The sequence below is a fragment of the Lactuca sativa genome, chromosome 8 (assembly GCF_002870075.4).
Source record: "Lactuca sativa cultivar Salinas chromosome 8, Lsat_Salinas_v11, whole genome shotgun sequence".
Lineage (NCBI taxonomy): Eukaryota > Viridiplantae > Streptophyta > Magnoliopsida > Asterales > Asteraceae > Lactuca > Lactuca sativa.
In genome coordinates, this window is record NC_056630.2 from 77,852,639 (window position 1) to 77,869,438 (window position 16,800).

Genomic DNA, 16,800 nt, shown 5'->3' on the forward strand with positions numbered 1-16,800 from the left:
CAAATCCCGTGGAACAAGCATTCCAAATGAAGATGGTATTCCACGATTCAATCGAGGAACGAGAAATCATGCTTCACTTCCTCCTCCTCCTTCTATTGTTCTCCCCAACCCACAAGATCGAAGAATTGAAAGGTTCAATATCACTAAAGCCCTATTGGAAATGAAACATGAAGATGGTAAACCCGTGTGTGCCCACGTTCTAGGAATGAAATCACACATTGATAGGTTGATAATGTTGGGTGTGTCATTCCCGAATGAGTTGGCTGTAAATTGGGTTTTGCAGTCACTTCCAGAATCATATAATGAGTTCAAAAGAAAGTATTATATGATGGATCATGACGACAACCTCATTGACCTAACTTACATGCTCATTGCTGCTGAATCAGAAATGATTTGGCGAAGCAATGGAGCGTATTTGTTGGGAGAGTCAACCGACCATACTTCCGAGGACGTTCTAGGAGAACCGACCTGTGTTTGATGCCAAAAGAAAGGGCGTTGGATACAAGTCTGCCCAAAGAGCCTGAAGAGTCCAGAAGATGGGAGAGTCAAAGAGTATGGCTGCGCTTCAGGTAAAATCCACTATCTAACTCCATTAAGTTCCTATTCATTAATTCTTAATACATAATGTAATAAGATTGCATTTGAATGTTTTACAGGATCGGTGAAAAGAAAGGAAGCTTGGTGAAAGAGCAAATGAATCTAATCACAAGGAATGGATCTTGATCGCATGGACTTGAAGATTAGATTTTGATCTTAGATAGTTATGATAGAGTTGTTAGAAAATTTTCTTTTGAAATACATAGTTTTCAATGGATTTTGCATTGTAAGGACATATGTTTTCCGCTGCTTTTATAAATAAAATAAATTTTTGTTTGACTTATTTATTTATTTGTTTATTTCCTTGCAATGAAATCGTTATGAAAATTGGTGTTTGCATATTTCTACAACAAATGGATATGATTCTTATTCATGGTGTTTATGGAAAAGTCAAGAATTTACCAAATAGGGAGAGTTTTCTCATCGCCTAAGTTTCAATTGGACAGAAATTTTGGAATCATGCAACTTGGTTGCACGATGAATGAGAAATTTCATATATGGAAATTAGACTAATTCGTTGACAAGGTGTCAAGTGAAGGACTAAAAGATCGAGCACACAATGTTGCGTGTTGATCAAGTCCACCATAAGAGTAAAAATGATATTCGTCATGATTTACTAAAGGTTTAGTAAATATGATTATACTTACATGATTAGGTGTAATTCTGAATTGATTAAAGGGTTTAAATCAATAGCAGAACAAATAAGAAGAATCAAGTAGGCAGAAAGATAAAAGTTACTCCATTCTAAGATGAAGGGAGAGTACCTTTTATGCTTTATGATAGGTCTTAATGATTAAGAACCATATCTCAATTGATCCTCTAAGTGAGTCTTAGTACAATTGTATGTCTAAGAAGAGGAATCAAGAATTGAAGAAATGGTTAAATCAATAAGTCAATCATACTTCGTTCCAATAACAAATCTTAAAGTTAAGATTGTGACATTGAGTGAAAGGTATTAAGAAGGTTTGTAACTTTCATTAAATGTGGAAAGTTGTGATGTCTTGGATAAGACAAAGACCAACTAGGACCAATTTATGAAGTGTTTTGATAAAAACTACACTAACTCTTGAATATTTGTTTGTCAAGAAATGTTTATTGACAAGAGAATCTTATATGTCAAGGAGTCAGTGGAGTCTTAATGGTCTTGAAAGGTTTCAAGAACAAATCAAATAAACCTTATCGATCATCACTAGCACACGAGTTGAGGTTTACAACCTATCGTGTTGACATTATTTTGATTCTGTGCCAATCCAATCGAGTTAATTATGCATGTGAGTTCTATGAGTTCTCATTTTGAACGCATAAAAGGCAAAGCACCTTAATCAATGAAAGGTACATTGATAGGAAAGGGTGAGCTGCTTAACTACTTGGAAGACATGGTGGGCAGCTGTGCTACCATAAAGGCAAGAAATCAAGATCAAGAAAGTTCGATCCATAAGAGTTTGAATTTGTCGTAAACTTTGGTTTTGACAAATTCACATGGATAGGAACACATACACCGCTCAAATCTAAGTGTCATAAGATTTCCTCCTTCGTGAAAATGATTGTGAGGAAATGCTTTCACTAAGAAAGATTTAAGAAGATAGTGATTGTAAAATTGCATTCTCGAATTCGATTATGGTTACGGTATCCCTTTCCATAATTTGAGTTGTGAGGTTTGGCAATTAGTCTTAATTGTTTAGACACACATATGAACTATCGAAGGCAAATGTGTATAAGTTCAAGAAGCATTGATAAAGGATTATCAAAGCACTAAGTATTAGAAACATGAACTTAAGAAATTCAATAAGTATTGTTTTCTGAAAGTTAAGATGTTTATGAATACATGTCGAAGCTAGTGGGAGCATAAGTGTTATGTTTTATAATAATCATCATGATAGTGGGAGCATAAATGTTATGATTGTATGATTATTAAGGAAAGTATTGCAAGGTTAGCAATATTAATTATAGAAAACAAGAGTCATACTTTGCAAAGTTGTAAGAGTTGAAAGGTTGTTTTGCTATAATTAAGGGAGAGAATATTATGCTTCATTTCAAATCTAAAGGATTAGGTTGAGAAATGTTAATAAATTTAGTCAAAGGTACATAGTGTGTTCTTAAAATTTCGATTATGATTATGGCATTCCTCTTCACAATTCGAATTTTGAGAACATAGCAAATAAAACATTATGCGTCGTGTCCCATACGCTTTGGGTATAGGATCGATTGCAAATGATTTAATGTTTGACCATTCTTAAATTTCCAAATGTCTAGCGCATTTAGAGGGAAAAAGGACTAGAATCGGTTTTGACTAAAATGATTAAACAACTATCAAAGGACAATCCAAAGTTCGACGAGGATTGGTCGCTTGTGAGTAGTTAGAAGTATAGTATTGGAAAATATGAAAATGTTTCCATATTGGATGGACCATATCGACATCATTACGAATAGATAAGATTCTATTAAGAATAAGTTGTCATATGGAAAATATGGAAGCGTGTCCATATTGGGAATTGAATATTGAAAAATCTATGACTAGATTAGAAACCTTTATGCAAAAGGATGCTCGAAGGAATGTACTTTGAGTGAGAAACATCATATCTAAGGAATTGTCTTGCAATAATATCCGATAGAATACTTTGTAATATCATTGGCAATAGTCTTTGTGACTTTGGTGCAGTGACATTACGAAAGAATCGTTGCATAGAATATTAGAATCTAGCATATTTTATAAGTAGCAAGAATTTGATATTCTTTGACTTATGAAAAACGGATTTGGAGTTGTGAAATGAGAAGGATTGGAAATGTGTTCAATGTGATCTATTTCACAAAGTAAGAACCATAGGTAAACATTGTGTGCATGCTAGGAGCATGGGACAAGTGTTGTAATTCAAGTAAGAAGTTGATTACCCGAAACTACAAATAATGAGTAATCAATATGGTGATAAATAAAAGGTGTTTTATTTATGCTCAAAGGGTTGAGGCCATATGGGATTAGTATTATTCTTGTGTTTCACATTTGCATGTTTTGACTTCTAGAATAATTGAGTTTTTTAAGAATAATCGAATTATTCAAACGGGCCACAGTCGTTCAGATGTTGGAAGTAGATATGAATGAAGACTGTCGTGAATTGGTGTGTGGATTGTCTAGAAAAGTATTAGACATAAGCAAATGTTTGCTGCAACGTTCATGAGTGCTTAAGAATATGATTTGAGCATTGGATTAAACCCACGCTCACTTAGATCACTCCATGAATTGTATCACGAGTGATTGGTGAGACGATAACATCTTATATTCTTGAAACCGAGATGTGTGAGTTGTATCTTGCGAATCGGTTGCACATTGATAATATGTAAACGCACTAGTAACTTGGTGTTATAAAACATATTGTTGTGTGTGATTCGGTGCGTGAGTGCAAGCGAGCATTGTATCAAAGTTTATCCATTCCTTTTATTCAAAGTAGGATAAAAGCGATATCTTTGGGCCCCTCGATGGTTTAGTGATGACAAACATAAATGCTCGGCCGGGCTAGGGCTAATTTGATTTGTTCAATTAGTCAGTCGTCATAAATCAGAAATCGAGAAGTAGTACAAAGAGAATGATTTGAAATCATATCTCATATGATATCTAGAATGGAGGAATATATGATCCCTTATCTAAGGACACGCGTTTTTGATAGGATCAGAGTTGACAACGGCTTTGGAAAGCTACGATTGCAGATCGGGATCCGAAGTCATACGCAGAATAGTTATTAGACTTATCCAAGTGGGAGACTGTTGGATTAGTGTCTAAGTCCATAACTATTTTGGTATGTACTTGACCCGATGATGCATGGTCCTTTTGGGTTGCCTTCACCAAAGCAACTTGATTGGAGAAATAAATAGAGAGAGAGGCTATTATGATTTATTAATATGTTATAAGAATAATATATTAAAGGAGAAATCATATTTGTTTAATTAATATTGGTCAATAATTAATTAAGAATTAATTTTGTGATCAAGTGTAATTAATTAAACTAGAGGGGCTGATTTGTAATTATGTGATAGTTACAAAATAAGGTAAGGATTATCTTATATATATGGTGAACTAATTTGAGGTGATAATCACTTAGAATTTGAGTATGATAAGGATTCAAGGATTATCTTATTGGTTGCTTAATGGATAAGCAACTAGATAAGGATAATGACTGAAACCCTATCTCTACACCTATATAAACACCCCTAGGGTCATGAATTCGTGTATCCCTTCCCAAGAAGTCTTAGAGACGAATTCTAACCTCCCTCCTCTCTCTTTATACCTTCTCCACTTGCTTATGGTGTTTGTAAGCCATTAGAGGAGTGACACTTGTGACTCTCAGCTTTCCAAGGTCAATTCAAGGAGGAATTGGATTGTTATTGCTATATAACAATCAAGGTATGTTCTTAAACCTATTTACATGTGAATTCTGATTTCCATATGCTAGAATTAGGGTTTATAGTCTTGGATTCAAAGTATGTACAATAGAGAAACCTAGATCCACGCTTTAGGGTTTGTATGAGCACATAGGATGTCTTATGACCAAAACCCATCAATTACAATTACATGTTTTACTCCAAAACTAACACACACACACTAACTAAGCTAACTACACACACAACCACACCATGGTGGCTGGCGGCGATGCTTGGCGGCAGCTACCTCTCACGGTGGTGGCAGTGGCTGTTCTTGGAAATTCCAGCTAAACAAAACGCACATACAATCTAATAACTGCTAGAACCGTGATAACACAAGAATACACACCCAAAATTACACCCACAGCCACCTCTCACAGTGGCTAGTGGCAGAGGAAGAAGGAAAAAGCAGCAACAGCGAGACAGCGAACACCACAGCCCCTTCGGGGTGGCAACGAAGACCGGAGCAAACAGGAGTGGGCTAGCGGCAGCGGATGGAGCTGGGGGGTTTCGTTCGCCACCGAAAACAACCGCGGGTGGCAACTGACTTTATTTCTCACCTCCCATCGGACGAACGTCGGCCTAACAATCCTTGACTTCGCCGGCAGCAACCGGCGTCACTCGAATGGTCGTTCCGCCAGCGATGACGAGCACACGACGATGACTAGTCCGCTGCCCTTCACTTGTTACGACGTCCCCGCAATCCGACAGTCTTCAGCTTGTCGTCAACGTGAGTCACCGGAGGTCATTCGGAGTCTTGGTGCTTCGACTGATCGGGAAGGCATGAGGGAAGTCGGGTGGTGATGGCGGCTGGAGGAGGGGAGGGATAAGGATGGCGGCGCTTCTATTATTTAGGGTTAGGGTATTTGCTGCTGAACCTGCATACGAGAGGGTATAAGCCGTCGGGTTCAAGTCCCACGTACATACCAAACATCCTTACACTTTTGTCACAACCAGCCCCTCCTTGCCAATTCTTTTTCAAACTAAATCCAAAATTTACCAAATAGACCCTGACTTCAAGAATCTCTTCATAATAGGTCCTGAAATTACCATTCAACCCCCTAAGCCTTCAAATCTTTTCAAATTAATTCACAATAATTACCACGGAGCCCTTGCCTTCATAACTATTTACGAAACGAACCCAAAACTTACATTTTAACCCCCACCTTCTATAATTATGACCTTTAACTCCTCAAAATTAACGCCTTGCTCAATTATTATTAATTTTAGGGCTTCTATACATTTATTTATTTATTCAAATAAACAGGGCGTTACAAACAAACTCTATGGATCTTGATTGTGTTCTTGTAGTTCCCTCACTGTCTTCAAATTTACTATCCGTCAGCCAAATTACAGAAGCACTAAACTGTTATGTAATTTTTTTAAAAAATGATTGTGTCTTTTAGGATATGGAAACTCATCAGACTCTTGGCTATGGTACTAGGTGTGGCAGGTTGTATTATCTTGAAGAAAATCATCAAAGTCAAGCATGTCATGAAGGAGTAGTGGAAATAAATAAGTGTGGCAATGTTATAGCATCGTAGGCTAGGACATTTATCTTTTGGTTATCTTAGGAAGCTTAAACCTAATTTATTTTCAAATGTAACGGATAGTGATTTCAAGTGTGGTATTTGTGAGTTAGCAAAAAACACGAAAATTTCATATGGTTCTAGTGATAATAAAACTTTCGTTCTATTTATGAAAATTCACTCGGATGTATGGGGTCCTGCTCCTATACCCACTCCTGATGGTGCAAAGTACTTTGTAACCTTTATTGACGAAAGTACTCGTATGGTATGGGTATCACTCCTTAAACACAAAGGGGAGGTATTCAATGCTTTCGAAGAACTATACAATACTATAAAAACTGTGTACAGGAGGGAAGTCCAAATACTCCAGTCCGATAATAGGGGGGAGTATATAAACAATCAAATGAAGAATTTCTGTAAGGCGAACTTGATTCACCACCAAACTTCATGTGCTCGGTCACCCCAACAAAACGGACTAGCTGCGGGGAGAAACAGACAACTCCTCGAAATAGTTTGAGCCTCTCTCTTTGATATGGAAGTACCTCGAAAATTTTGGGGTGAGGCATTACGATCATCTACGTATCTCTTAAACCAAACACCATCAAAGGTACTAGGTTTTAAACCTCCACTACAAAGCTTTGTGACCTTACAGGAATACAAACAAGTGATGGTCTTGAACCATGCATATTTGGGTGTACCACATATGTTCACCAAAATGTGGGAAATTTGGAGCCAAGGTCAGTTCGATGCATGTTTCTTGGGTATGCAGATGCAAAGAAAGGGTATATATGTTTTGATCTTATCCAAAATAAGGTTCATGTCATGCGTGATGTTGCATTTCATGAAACAATTCCATACTTTGGTCATGAATGTTCCCTTCAAGGGGAGAAAAACGAAGAAGTGAAAACACATGACTTTCATGAACTATCCATGTTTTTTGATGAAGAAGAAGGTGAATGTGGGAATTACGAAAGTCAAATTGATATCGATACGCCTAGTACTAATATTGAGCCGGAGCCTAGTACAAACGGAAACCATGAAAACCATGAGCTGGAGTCGGAACAACCTGATACCACTAACACTCCAGATGTTACTAATATCCCAGATGTCAATTCTGGGAATTATGATGTTGTCTTGCAGGATATGAATGAAGAAGGAAGCAAAAGGCGTTACCCAGTGAGGATCAATCGAGGCCAACCAAAGAGACAATATGTACCTAACTTAAAAGCAAAAGCAAAATACCCCATCGGGAACTTTGTATCACACCACAGGCTTTCAGATACTCATGCTCTAAGGGTAGAAAAAATGTCATCTGTTACTATTCCAAGAGATATACAAGAAGCTCTAAAAGATGTAAAGTGGAAAAAGGTAATGAATGAAGAAATGGAGGCGCTGCAAAAGAATGAGACATGGGAGCTTGTGAATCTTCCTAAAGGCAAGAAAACAGTAGGATGTAGGTGGATTTATAACATCAAACTCGATGAAAAGGGAAACATAGACCGGCATAAAGCTAGACTCGTAGCAAAGGGATATACACAAAAATATGGCATAGACTATGGAGATACATTTGCTCCTGTAGCAAAGATGAATACGATCAGAATTTTGATATCCATTGCAGCGAATAGAGACTGGCCCTTAAAACAATTTGATGTAAAAAACGCTTTCTTGAATGGATACTTGGAGGAAGAGTTATATATGGATCCACCACCAGGAACAAACAGCAACGGAAGAGTTTGCAAGTTAAAGAAGGCATTATATGGGTTAAAGCAATCTCCTCGTGCGTGGTTTGGGAGGTTTTCAACCTTTATGAAGAAAATTTGATACAAAAAGAGTGATGCTGACCATACGCTCTTCGTCAAAGGAGGAAAAGATAAGGTTACAGCTCTCATAGTTTATGTAGATGACATGGTGGTAACTGGAAACGATCATGAGGAAATAACCAAGTTACAAAAGGTTCTTGCTACAGAGTTCGAGTTAAAGGATATAGTTCACCTAAAGTACTTCTTAGGCATTGAAGTATCTAGGTCAAGAGCAGGAATCAACCTTTTCCAGCGAAAATACGTATTGGATCTACTGGCTGAAACTAGAATGCTAGATTGCAAACTTGTTAATACTCCTATTGAAACTAATCACTCCTTGTCAATCAATGAGAACCAAGTTCCAACAAACAAAGAAAGGTATCAAAAATTTGTGGGAAAACTTATATATTTGGCTCATACACGACCAGACATTGCGTATGCTGTGAGCGTGGTTAGTCGTTTTATGCATGCTCCAGGAGAAGAACACATGAATGTTGTTAATTGAATACTAAGGTACCTTAAGTCATCTCCTGGAAAAGGCTTATTTTTTGGAAGGAACACAGATCGCAACAAGGAACTAGAAGTAAGAGGTTACATAGACACTACAAGAAAAAAGGCCTTTTACGACGCGCAAAATACGACGCTCATTGATCTATGTTACGCAAAGGAGAGTGACATTAAAAAAATGTCATCTCTTCAAAAAATTTAAGGATAGAAGACACGCATTATTGCGCGCCCTTAAATTAGTGTCTAAAAAAAACACGGAGGGCACCTATAATAAAATGCGCGTCGTCTAAGGATGTCGCTTTATATGTTTTAATGGAACGCGCGTTCCATCCTTTAATAGTGGGGGAAAGGGGGAAATGAAATTCTGAAAAAATTAAAAACCCCGCCATGCTCTCCTCTACCTTCTTTCAATCGTTCTTCTCTCTCTCTCTCTCTCAATCAAATACCAAAAATTGACTATTGTTGGAACTAGGGTTCCGGTTCTTAGTGAAATCGAAGGTTTTTTGGTCACCAGGCCATGAAATTGATCAAAGGGGTACAGTTTAGAGTGATTTCCATATCAAGTAGAACAGTAGCTCCATTAAAGTCAAGGTCTCGAAACTCCATGGTCAATCACGATCAACATTCTACTTCTTTATTTGTTCCAGAGGTTTGTCTTCCTTTATTACGAGTTTTATAACCTTTTTAATCAAACTCAATTATCCCTCGATACCTAATGTTATCTTTTGCGTTGTTGCTTCTGCTCTGTTCTTCTTGAAACCTCCCCACGCTCTCATGTCGAAACATAATTTATGATATCAAGTTGGAAATCAATAGAAATGGCTATGAAGGTCGGTTGGGTTGGACGATTCTCTGGAGGATGAGAGAGATTTGGACATGGCAAATCGTAGGGCTACAGAGATTGAGCTTGATACCATGGAGGGTTTTGCGTCAAGGGAAAAGCTCCACCATCATCTCAACGACCAAGGTTGGTTAGGGTTTCTGTTTTTTTTTTCTGTTTTTTCTTTTTCTCCTTCCCCAGTTGAAAATTCTCTTTGGTATGTGCTAGTTCTCTCTCCAGCTTCTCATTTTTTAAGATTAATTGTTAGTGGAAATAGGTTTTAGATTCATAGAAATGTTCTCTTTTGCTTCCTTTTCTCTAATGAGCATTATCTGTTCTATTTCATATCTAATTTATATGGTCTGATTCTCTTTTTGTTTATTGGGTTTTATGTGTTAATCTGTGATAAAAATAAGTTCACTTTTTTGTGCAGGTTTCTTGACTTGAAGTTTAGTTTGTCTATCATATTTAGAGATAATAAACGAGTCTCTGGGAGGTATGCAATGAGCTTTAAGTAGGTCAATTAATAGATCCCATGAATCCAAGTGCACCACTTGCATGAGTTGGATGAAGTTGTGGGTTACATGAGCCTGTGTTACCCTTTTGGGCTAACTGCCTCGGTTCTGTTTGGAAGACATCATAAGGCCATATTACAATCTCCAAAAAAAACTTTCCTTGTTCTTCTTTGCTTTAACTTCATTAGCCTCCAGATCTAATATTAATTTTTCTCTTAGATTCAAAAATTGATAAATCTCTTAAACAAGGTTTATCCCATTTTTTTCTTCAGTAGTGTAGAAAGACATGTTGCCAATGTATACGGTTGTTGAATTTTGGAGTGCGTGTTCATATTCTTATTGTGTTCCTGGAAACCTTTTGTCACGATACGCTGAAATCTTTGTTGGATCCTGTAACATTAACATAGGTAATGAATAGAATTCACACTAATAAGTGATATTGGTAATTTAGTAATTTTAAAAATAGGAAAAATATTGGATATTACCTTGAACAGCAACGCCATTGCACCTTATCTGAAAATGAAGACAAGTAGTATATTGTGTTGTTACTCTCGAGTTAATAGTTACACATGCTTATAGAAACAAATCTGATGATGTTTAAATTAGTATGACTATCACATTTGTTGCATGAAATTATTCTTACAGAACCAACTCTGATGATGTTTAAATTAGATGAGAAGCTGAAGTTGATAGAATCTCGTCTGGAAAGCAAAGTATTTACTAAACCACCTCAATACTCAACCCCTTTTACATTGTTTTCATCATATTGTTACATATAACAAGATACACTTTTTGTTATTGTAGAATTGAGGGCCCACTTCAGGCTTACATCCTCGTTGACGTACATCACGTGATATTCCTCCGGTGTGGAGTTAAGAATTTGGGGGTTTCTTTCAAGAAGCAAGTAAAATGTACAGCAACTAAAGTTTACTTGGTCTCAAATTCTTCTTGCCCAGGTTGTTTTTCTTCCCTCATTGTACTTTTAGTTATCCCGCATCTTCTTATAGTTCCGAGATGCTTTCCATGTGCTTATAAGCTTGCTGGTGTTTACAAACTTATTGGCACGCATAAACTCATTTATATCTTGTAATCATCTTCATGTTTAATAAGAATATATATTGTGCATTTTGATTGTAGTCTGAGGCTTGTAAGGTTTTCAGGTCATATTGAATTAAAACTGCATAGGCTAAGTTGATGAACTGTTGTGAAGTGTATGTTGCTTTATGCTAATATATGTTTATGTTTTCAGGTTCCAATGGCTCCAAAACAGCCAAACACAGGACTCTTTGTGGGTCTAAATAAAGGGCATGTTGTCACCAAGAAGGAATTAGCACCTCGTCCTTCCGACAGAAAAGGGGTAAGTAACAAATCATGATATCTAAATTGTGTTGAGTTTCTTTTGGTTAAATTAATGGTTGTGTTTCTTTGGATTATATATAGAAAACAAGCATAAGATCACACTTCGTGAGAAACCTTATCATGTATATTTGAGATCTTTTGTCTTTAAAATAAAGGGCTTTGAATCATACCTTGAGCTATAGAACTCAAACGGAATCACGAGTGCCTATGATTCTGTTTTCCATCAGATCTATAGTCATATTGTAAAAATCATACCTTGAGCTATAGAACTCAAACGGACCCCAAACCAGTTCCCAAAGTTCACAAATTGAGTTGGCTAACTTTCTTAAGCAGGCCAACCTCACTGGTAAGGACTTTATCTATGTGCAAGAATGGAATCTTTGCTGTTAGGTCTGATTCGGGTCTGTGCTGATATGTCATTTTGTTTTCATCATTTATAAGGCTTGGAAAAGGATCCAGAGTGATTCCAAGTTTCTATATGTTCCTGATATTATGAATTTAAGATCTGGAGCAGATGGGGTGTTATTTCCAATTATAAATTGGTTAGAATTGATCCAGACTCCAGATCAGTGGGCAGTCACCAGCTTTTACTAGTGTTGTGATTGTCCACAATGTGAATTTTATATCCGGAGCTTGGGAAATGCTTTTCATTCAATTCCAACTCTGAGACTTTCATTTGTATGTCCTTTACTTCTCTGAATTTTGGTATGGACGAATTCTACTTACAAGTTGGGTAGAATTGGCCAACCTCACTTGACTGTCTTGTTGGAGACAGAAGTGATACACCTTTTTGTAAAATTCATATTTAATTCATCCTTTGGAGTTAGAAGGAGTTCTTTATAGTTCTGGAATCCTGAATAATCATAGTTTCCTATAAAATTTAGTTAAAGCTATGTTTCTGTTTTAGATTTTGGAGTAAATCCATTTTGAACAGCAGGTCTGTTTTAGAGACCTTGCTGTGATTACTCTTTTCTCAACTCATAGCTTCATTACTTCTCCTTTCTAACCTTTAGTCCTTCTAAGATGGGTTTTAAAAGTTTAAAATTTTTGCAAGTGTGCTATTGAAAATGAATAGCTGTACAGCTCTTTGTTGTATCTCAGTATCAATGCATGTTTCATATCTGTCAATGTGTGTGAAATTAAATATTATCAAATTTTGCATATACAAAAAAAAAAGTGTAGCTCCTATTTATTATAAACTCACTTGCTGAATATTGCCCAGATCTGGTTTTGTAATTCGGGATCTGGTGGTTGAGAGTGCATCAAAATCTTTACGTATGTTGAGAAAAGAATAGATATTGTTGGAGTCCAGTAGAAACAAAAAAAAAATAGATGATGATCACAAAAGAAAACATAGATGTATAGAAATAGAAATACTCATGATACAGTAGGAAGCTTCTCATGTATAATGACAAAAATGTCCTTTGGGCTACACCCAGGTCGTCTGGCCAAAAGATGGTTGTATTCTCCAAGCAGATAAGCGCTAACCTGCATAATGACATCAGCATATAGTTGTCTATATTTGTGTAGGAAATATAAGATATAATCTACATACCTTCACCATTGTCTCATGTATTGCAGGCTTATCAAGATATTCTCTAGCTTTGAGAGCTGCATAAGGCTAATGATTAAAAAAAGAAAAGTGAGTCAGTAGTAAGTCATATGAACTTTAATAATGCAGATACCAATCTACATTCTACAATACCAAATTAATTAGAATATTCATGAATCAGAATGGAGATTCTAAAGATCATCATCCAAATGCACCAAAATTTAGAGTAAGATCGAACCACTATTAATGAAGGTATTCTACTGGGCTAGGATGCTTGTTGTTTGGATATGGAGCCATGGAAGAACTTGGACCCTTCCGTGTTAACAGTGATGGAAAAACACTCTACCCCAACCACTATGCATGGAACAATGGTAACAAAAATTCCTTTAATTACTATGTCCCATTCACATCACTTATAATCTTAGTCCATGTCTTGCAGGTGCATGCCTAACCCTATAAAACCTTTGCTTTTGAGGTACTAACTGTTTTCTCCTGGAATTTTTTTTGCCTGAGATTTTTTGCTGCCAGCTATCCCTTCGGGACCACTCTTATGTATTATGTTAAAAGCACCAATTCAGAAATTTGCTGATTATGTAAGTCAGCTTTCCTCTTCCTTTTTGCTTTTTATTATTTATGCACCCTTATGCCACAAATCTCTTTATTTATCATACTAAATATGCAACCATCCCTTATTTTACTCCTAACTTGTTGTATAATTCATTCATGTCAGCTGCATATATGTTGCATAAAATAAATTGGTAAAAGTAGACATGTGAATTATGCATCTGTTATCTCAAATCTTACATTTATTTTTATTTCTGTTATTGTTTTTTCCAGCTTTTAGGTGTTGGTGTCAAGCTTGTTGGCAATACAGTGTGGAGTACCCTCTTTCATCAATTCTTAATAGTGATGTCACGTGAGAAATCATTTTTCTTTTTGTTAAACAAGTCTTTATTATCATGTATTAGGTCATACCATGGGTAAAAACAGCCTTGCCCCTGGTTCCGGGGTTGTCACAAAATACTTGACTTTTTAACTTTGTTTGTGGTTTCATTTAGTAATAATCCTTCTGAGGGGGTGTTTGTTGGGCTGCTTCTTTCAATGTCATTAACAACAGTGGTAAGTAAAATCTTACTACTATGAACCTCTTTTGCTTAAACCTACCTTATTGACCTGTAGCTGATTAAACATTAAATTAATTATGCAGGTTTTGAAGTTTTTGATGGAAAAGAATAGTGTTAATGCTCTTCATAGAAAAGTATGTTGGTATTTTAGGAAATTTGGCTAATAATTTAGTTAATTATATAAAAAATGTTGAAATCTTACATTTGTCTACTATTGGAATGATTATTTGTAGTATTACATTTGTCTACTATTCGAATGATTATTTGTATAACATTAACTTTTGTGCAATGCATTGTATTATTTGTATATGGTATTTTATTTTCCATTATGTGACATAAAATGCAAATTTAATATGAAAATAAGTAAATCCATAAATAATTTTTTTTTAATTTAAAATTACGATACGCAAAAATGTGTGTCATCTTCATTTATGACATGGCCTTTCTTGACAGGGGCTTTCTTGATACGCATTGCGTGTCATTAACACGCGCGTCGTAAGGTTACGACACGCAAATGCGTGTCGTCTTCCTTTATGACAGGGCCTTCCTTGATACGCATTGCGTGTCGTAACCGCGCGTCGTAAATGCGTGTCGTAAATGCGCGTCGTCTATCTTTATGACATGGCCTTCCTTGACACGCATTTGCGCGTCGTCTGAGACATTTACGACGCGCAATGAGCGTCGTAAAAGGCCTTTTTTCTTGTAGTGAGACACTGATTGGGGTAGTGATCGAATGGATGGCAAGTCTACCTCTGGCTACTTCACATTTGTGGGAGGAAATTTAGTGACATGGAGGAGTAAAAAGCAAAAAGTAGTGTCTCGATCAAGTGCGGAGGCCGAGTTTCGGGGAATTGTACATGGAATATGTGAACTACTATGGATAAGAAGAATTCTCATGGATTTGGGAATAGTATTGATTACACCCATGTTATTATATTGTGATAATGAATCTATTGTGAAAATTGCTAACAATCCTATACAACATGATCGAACAAAGCATGTGGAGATTGACCGGCATTTCATTAAGGACCACTTTGAGAAAAGAACCGTGGAGTTACCACATGTTGCATCGAAAGAGCAGTTGGCTGATATGCTAACTAAGGTTGTGTGTGGAAGAATATTTGAAAGCTTTCTTGACAAGCTGGGAATGGTTGATATCCACTCACCACCTTGAGGGGGAGTGTTGGCGAGAGCTTAGTAGATCAGATTTGTTGTGTAAATTCTATCTAGTCCTAACACTCCGCTGTCTGGGAGATTCAGGCCCCGCCCACACTCCGCTACTAACATGCATACAAGTATCACACTAACAACAAACATATCTATCAAACAGTCACATAACTATACTCAAATAATACTACAAGATTCGGGCCCTGCCCAGACTCAAATACTAACATATCACATATACGGGCTGGCCGTGGTGCCTTAGACCTGTTCCTACTGAATGATAACTCACTTCTCAAGCTGGATGTTGATATTTCAAGTGAGGAAATCTCCGATGGCTGCTCCAACGACTCCCCGACTATAAATTCACAAGGAAAACTTAGTCAAAAACTGAGAATCCTTTGAAGGGAAAAATGACCATTTTTCCTTCTGAGCTAATTTGGACCATAACCTGGGCCTAATCCCTTCTAACTTTTCTAAGCCCACTAATGGCCCACTAAAGACCCACTAATGGCCCAATCTTCTAAATTGGGCCCAATTCCTCAAATGGGCCTTTCCTTAATCCCAACCATGTCCTTGGTCCATTATCTAATTTTTGATGGCCCATTTTGGCCCAATAACTGCTAAGCCCAAAGATCGGCCCAAACCGTGGACCAAAAGTCGTAAGCCTAAAATCTGAGAGTACGCTGAGCGTCCTCCTCTATACGCTACACATACTTCTTGAATGGCTTGTAAGATGCGCTTGTTGGCGTGTACACCCAGCGTGCTACTCTGTTAAGCCATCTTCTTCAAAACTGCTTAATCCTTAAAGACACTAAGTCCAAATTACAGATCTGAGTCCAATAACACGTCTTAGCCCATAAAGTCGACTACTTGGTGGCTTGCAACCCACCAAGTGATCCCAAACTTAGAATATAGCAATTAACTTCATGGAAATGGCTAGATCTCATGCATGGTTATCAATAGGCCCTAAAGATTGAAACTTTACTGCTTGTGGGACACATTTAGCTCTAAGGGTGGCAACCCTAAGCCTAAATACAAAGTTGCACCATAAAAATCTGTTCTTTGGACCTAAAAAGGTCCAAAGCTCCATAAAACTAGATCTAAGCATTTATGAGGAAAGTTGGAAGCTTTATACCTCCTATTAGTGCCAAAAGGTGAGGTAATCTCAGATCCTTGAGCTCAGGATACTAAAGTTCATCTTCTCCAACTTCTCTTCTCTTCTCTTCTTCCAAGCTCTACTTCACCAAAACAAGCTTCAAAAGTCCAAACACACACACACACACACACAAGAATGGAGTAAGAGAGGGTTTCTAGGGTTTCTGAGGATGAGGGGCTGTAAGGAGGCTAGGGTTTGAGCCATAATGTGGTATTTATATGGCTTAAGCCCTTAACCGATAAATCCACTATTGATGAAAAACGTGTTT

The 16,800-nt window shown here is 37.0% G+C and overlaps 1 long non-coding RNA gene across 7 annotated transcripts; it reads left to right on the forward strand.

Moving 5' to 3' along the window:
• The first annotated feature begins 9,965 nt into the window (after positions 1–9,965).
• Positions 9,966–14,209, forward strand: LOC111895987 (uncharacterized). Of its 7 annotated transcripts, XR_008225536.1 has the most exons (8): positions 10,487–10,890; positions 10,982–11,133; positions 11,427–11,534; positions 13,118–13,178; positions 13,270–13,459; positions 13,528–13,681; positions 13,926–14,004; positions 14,147–14,201. It is a non-coding gene; the product is annotated as an uncharacterized LOC111895987 (long non-coding RNA). The 7 variants fall into 7 exon arrangements; XR_008225533.1 differs by lacking the exon at positions 14,147–14,201 and adding an exon at positions 9,966–10,158 and having other exon boundaries at positions 10,823–10,890; positions 13,528–14,116; XR_008225538.1 differs by lacking the exon at positions 14,147–14,201 and adding an exon at positions 9,966–10,158 and having other exon boundaries at positions 10,850–10,890; positions 13,528–14,116.
• Positions 14,210–16,800: the final 2,591 nt, after the last annotated feature.